The sequence below is a fragment of the Hyaena hyaena genome, unplaced genomic scaffold (genome assembly GCF_003009895.1).
Source record: "Hyaena hyaena isolate Hyena2069 unplaced genomic scaffold, ASM300989v1 scaffold_0, whole genome shotgun sequence".
NCBI classification, from domain to species: Eukaryota; Metazoa; Chordata; class Mammalia; order Carnivora; family Hyaenidae; genus Hyaena; species Hyaena hyaena.
The window spans coordinates 8612339-8618368 of NW_024080632.1; the positions used below are offsets into that span (position 1 = coordinate 8612339).

General features: G+C 49.9%; 1 long non-coding RNA gene across 1 annotated transcript in view; it reads left to right on the forward strand.

The window, feature by feature from the left end:
* The window catches only part of LOC120244975, a 76267-nt gene extending 70710 nt beyond the window's left edge, over positions 1-5557 (forward strand). Inside the window, exons 3-4 of the long non-coding RNA XR_005531679.1 lie at positions 4960-5069; positions 5516-5557. This is a non-coding gene — a long non-coding RNA (uncharacterized LOC120244975). The remainder of the gene's footprint in view (positions 1-4959; positions 5070-5515) is intronic.
* The last annotated feature ends 473 nt before the right edge of the window (positions 5558-6030 follow it).

Below are 6030 nucleotides of genomic sequence, written 5' to 3' on the forward strand. Positions count from 1 at the left end.
GGACACGGGGTGGGGGGCAACCAGCTCCCCAAGTGGCCCTCGGGAGCACCAAAGTCTGGAAATCCCTGGCATAGGCCTTGGGCACGTGGGGAGAAAGGACAGCTGCTGGGACACCCATCTTCTCCTGCCCTTGGACCTTGGTACTCATGGCTCTTGGGTCTTCAGACCTTGGACTCAGATCCAGGTATACACCGCCCACCCAATTCTCAGGCCTAGGGGCCTGGACTGAATGACACAACCTTCTCTCCTGGGCCTCCAGCTTGCAGACAGCAGACGGTGGGATTTATCAGCTTCCGGTTCTGTAAATCTCTTTTCAGATCTCTGTCTGTCACGTGTACTGCTTCCTGTACCTGTTTATATCTGTACCGATACCTGTATACGTATAACTATGCCTATAACTGTATCTGGATCTACGTATATCTATTCCTATATGGTATGTATGCCATCGAAATCTCTATATGCCCATACCTATCTATACCTACTCACACCTATACTTACACCTGTTGATATCTATACTAGACCTACGTTTATACCTACATCTATACCATCTATGTCTATGGCTTTATCTATATACCCTATAAGTTCTGTTCCTCTGGAGAACCTTAACCCTCACACACACACACACACACACACACACACTCACACACACACACACTCACACTCATACATGTTTATCTTGATATTCTATGTCTACTCGTCCATCCATGTTTCCGAGGTCTTTCCCAAATCAGTTGTCCGATGATCTCAGTTTTCCTTGGTGGCTCTGCGCATGTTCCTGAACCTCTCTGAGCCTCTGGGGCTGTAAACGTGGGATAATAACCGTGCTTTCTCCGCTGCAGGGGTGGTGAGCTAATTAAGGGGCGGCCACTTTCTTTGAAAACTTGAGGGCGGTCCAAATAGTACAGTTATTACGATCATTTATCACAGGCAGGGTGGCAGTTTCTGGGGCCCCTGAGACGCCCAGGCCCGGGTGTCCCGAGCTCTTCTAACGCATATACACGAGTCCATTCTACAGTGGGGCAAACTGACTCGCTCTGAACTTCAGCAGCACGGCAGAGTCAATGAGGAGCAGTTGAAGGCATCAAACAAGATTCTTGGCGCCTTTCCAGTTCTGCATGTAAATCTACTTGCCTTTGTGGAAGGAACGCAGGGAAATGGTCCGAAAAACTTGAGGACCGTTGCTCGCGGAAGCTCCAAGTACTGCCTCTTCCTCAGAGGCACTCTGCTGCTTTCAGGCACTAATGGGACCGAATGACTTCATGCAGTTGACTCTGGATTCTTCACTTGTACCAGTTTAGAGAGACAATGGCTTGCTTTCAATGCCTTATTCCCAGAGCTTTGCCCAGACACCCAGCACATAGTAGGTGCTCAATAAATGTGCGCCAAATAGGTGAATAAATGATGAAACCGATGAGTGAACAAAAGAACAGATAAAGGCCTCCGTGGGACACAGGGTGGGCACTGTGCACCTTGTATGCCCCAGTCCACACCCATTGTGGATGTTAACTGGTCCCTGTGGTCTTTCCCTACGAGTCCAGATGCAGCCTCTAGGCTTGAGACAACTACCTGCTGATTTACTCACCAGCTCTCAACTGAGGGTGTCCAATGCACCAGGCACTGCTCTAGATGCAGTGCGATGCAGCCTTGGATAAAAAGCCAGCCCTGCCCTCAAGCTGCTTACGTTCTCCCCGAGCTGACAGAAGAAACGAAACCCACTTGCCACCCAGGTCTTCCTGGAGCGGCCAGACGAGGGGTCCTATCTGAAATACTTTTTCCCCAGAGGTCAAGCGTTGCCATTTTATCTCCATGACGGGCACGCCATGCCCCCATGTCTGAGTGTCTGTCTGATCAACTGCTGAGTCTATGGAGTGTGCCTCCTACTGTACTTAGAATCCGGTCACCTGTCTGCATTGTACTTCCTGGTCAGAACATCACTAGTGCTCACTGGGCAATAGCCCGGCCCCTGCCAACCCTCACCTCATTATCCACACAGAGACCTTAGCTCGGGGCCTGACACTCGAGCACTGATAAGCCCTGTTTAGTGCTTTGGACACCAGTGGGCCAATACGCAGTAACCCGATGTAAGAGTTCCCCACTTACGAATGAGACCAGCACGTTCACGGGCTAAACTGGAAACCCTCCAGGCAGATCCTGGAGTCAGATTCCCAACATCCAAGGCCACTCTCCACCCTTTTCGTGCTGTCTTCACTTTGCCCATGCCCTGTCCGTGCCTCCGTCTCCCGATCTGCTGAACAGAAATAAAAGTCATACTGACCTTACAGGCTGATTGCAAAGTTTACGCGCATTAATATATGTAAAAGGTTGAGAGCGGTGTGAAGCACGGAGTCGTAAGCACTATATATAAGTGTCATCCATTATTGATGTGTTTATCTGGCAAAGTGTTGCGAGGGAATTAAATAAGACAAAGTACATTAAGTGCGGGATGTAGCGCTCTTGCGTCTAGATGCAATGGCTATTTTCCCTGATCAGGCCGGTTAGTGTTTGTTTTTAACGAAGTACTCACACACGGGGTATTCTGAGTACTCTTGCGCACAAGGTGCAAACTCCGTGGGGACATGCGGAATTTTCCTCTGTGTACTCAAGCCGATGCCCACCTCTGGAGTTCTCTCCCTATTAACCGCAAGAAGGATGTTGCTTCATGCTCATCCCCCCCAAGCCTGCCAGATAGTGAGGCTTTGTCTCTGTGCTCACGGGCGTCTGGTCCCTGATGGGTCTCTCCCTGCAGTGGGGAAAGGACCCTGGTAGCTGACCACCTACAGCTGCTGGAAGATAAATTCGGGCACCTCCTCCCCTCCCCCACAACCTTCACCCCCCCTCCCCCACAACCTTCCCCCCTCCCCCGACTATCCTTAAGCCCTCTGTCAGTGTCTGTTAGATTTTTCATTGAAGAAAAAAAAAACCCTACTTCCTAAAATGTTCAAAAGTCTTTCCTCAGTTTGTTATTAAAGCAATTATCTAGCATAACACACCGAAATCGCAAAAGGTATTCTAATGGGAAACAAATGCTCCAGACAAGCAACTGACTGGACTCAGAATCTTTATTGAAAAATGAGGGGAAGGCGATGGTGGGGGGGCGGGGGGGGCAGGGGAGGAAAGATTTTCCACCTGGCCTTGGACAGTACATCAAACGGCCGTCAAAAGGATGCTATTTATAATCATTATTGCTCTGTCTTTGGAGTCCTGTCAGTCTGACCGTTCCTTCCTTCCCTCCCCACTCCCCGCTCCCCACCTCTGCACGCAGCCTGGTTCACGTGGCTGCCATCTTTTAGAGCTGGGTGGCCAGGCAATGCGTCCTGGAGAGATCGCATGCGGGTTGAGGTCCACGTGCCAGCCAGCCGGCTTTCCACGTGTCTCCTTGCGCTCCCAACATCTTTACCAACTCATTTCAACTTCCCCCTACGTAACTTTTGACAACAAAACTCAACACCTAGAAGAGATGCTGAGCCGCCCCGATGTCCAGGGGAAGTGAGTTTTCTGAGGATGTGGACTAAAGTACAGCAAGTGCCACGGGGGAAAAAAACGCTGCGGGGAAGATAGAGTCATTCCACAAACATTTACCTGGCACCTATGACATTCCTGTTGCTATGCCCGGCACTGGGGAAATGGGGGTGAAAATAAAAGTGCCACAGAGCTCTTTTCGAGGGTTAACCCTCATGGAGAAGGTAGATGTAATCTTTGAGCCAGCTCCCATCGAGTGGCTAGTGCTGCCTAGAACCGTGGCGTGAGAAGACTCGAAATTCAAAAGAAAACAACTCTGTGATTGATTACGGATGCCTGCCGTAGACACAACAGAAAGGAGTGACCGCACTCTCTGTATTTGACCAAGCTGTCCAGGGCTGCTCCTCGTAAACTCGAATGTGCATGCAAATTAATTGGGATCCTGTTAAATTGCAGATTCTGATTCAGTAGGTCCGGGGCAGGACCCAAGAGTCTGCATTTCTTTGTTTTTTTTTTTTTTCTTCACCGTTTATTCATTTCCAAGAGACAGAGAGAACAGAGAGTGAGAGCAGGGGAGGGACAGAGAGAGAGGGAGACACAGAATCCGAAGGAGGCTCCAGGCTCTGAGCTGTCAGCACGGCACCCGACGTGAGGCTCGAACTCACTGACCGTGAGATCATGACCGGAGCCGAAGTCAGATGCTTAACTGAGCCACCCAGGCGCCCCGAGAGTCTGCATTTCTAACCTTCTGCCAGGGGATGTTGATGGTTCTGGTCAATGAACCACATCTAGGAGTGGCAAACGTCTAGTGAAAGACACCAGCGCAAACACCGCATTCCCATATCAGTCATTCCCACGGTCAAATACTCTTGTCTACATCACTGAACCAGGGAACAAGCACTTCCTAGGTATATTCTGAAAGGGCAAGTCAGCATCTGGTCTGTAAGATTCCCCAAATTGGAGGCGGTGGTCTAGCCAGCTCAGGCCTTGGACAGGCAGCTTCCACGGATTGGCTGAGAACAAAGGAAGGCTCCTGGGCTCAGATCCCCAACCAGAAGTTCAGATGTTTTTCCAAACCAACTCCAGGGCTTTCCACGCATCTCTTGGGGCCTCCGAGGTGCTCCGTCCAAGGCTCCAGAAGGTTACATTCCTGGGTGAGCCATTGGGCCCCACCGCCTCCTCCTTGGCCGAACAGATGATCACTTCAAAGGTCTTCTTTCTTGTGGTATTTTAGTACCTCTGACCTTGGCCAGGAAACATCAACCCAGAGGCGTATGAAAGTGAAAAAGAAAAGGGGAAACGAAGTTCGCCGACTCCCCCACTCCCGGCCACACAAGCTTTGCCAAAGCTCTTGGGCCTAAGTTTGAGTTCAGATGAAGATCCAGTGGGACCTTGCAGGGTCAGTTACCCCTGGATTTAATTCTGCACTTGAACCCTATTGTTCTTGGAGGAGCAGAGGGCACGTACCAGGTAGATAATGTGCTATTTTAAATACTGCAGTGGCTCAAAGAAAGTCTTCTAGCTGTGCAGTGAGTGGAGCAACAGTGTACAGGAAATCCTTTCTTGGCGATAAGCGAATCCTCCCCTGGGCATGGATGGATAGGGAAGAGGTAAGAGCAGAGGACTTAGAAATCTGACTTTTGGAATTCACCACTTATGCGCTGCATCTCCTATTCTCTCCTGCTCATGCGCTGCAGCTGGTCTATACTGCCCAGCTCTCTGTTCCTCTAAGCCCATTCCTACCCCAGTGCCTTTGCACCTGCTATTTCTGCTTAGGAGGGTCCTCCACAAATCTTCATGTGGCCTCTCATCATTTGATTTATCCCTCCTATATCACCTCTTCAGAGAAGTCTTACCTGACCACACGGGCTAAAGGAGCCCTCCCCCCACCCTGGGCATTCTTTAGCACATTGCCCTAAACTAATTTGTTTCTCGGCACTCAGCTCAATCTGGAATAGAACTGTAGCTTTTTGTTTATTTGTTTGTACACTACTGGTCCCTATTTTCCTGTAGAATATAAGCTCTGTGAGTTTAGGTTTTTGTCTTCTGTTCACAGGTACATCTCCATACACCTTGAAGAGTTCCTGACACATAGAAGGTACACAGTATGTATTCATTATTGCTCCCGAATAAATGATCTCTGGGCCCTAGTGATCGATTTGGGGGCGCTGACATGATAAGGCCAACACGAGGGCTCAGAGCTCTTCATAGAAATGATCTCAGCTCTTGAGTTAATGGAAAGGAATGCTACTTTCCACTGACTCAACTGGAAAGATGTGGGTGCTGAGCTCTTAGAATTTATCCTACCTATTGGGTGGAGGAAGCCTGTGCAAGGGATGGGTTAGCCCCTGACCACAAAGCACGAGCCGTGCTTCAAACCAGGAAGATCTACCTTTGGCCTTTTCAGTTACAGGGACGATAACATCACCTGCTTGCTCCCTCCTCCTACCCCACAACCCCCCACAAAGCTTAAGCCGATCTCCATTTCTATTGTGCAACACTGACAGAATCTTGGGCACTACCTGCTGGACTGGGGGAAGATGAGGTTGAGCAGCCCCTCCCCACCCCCTA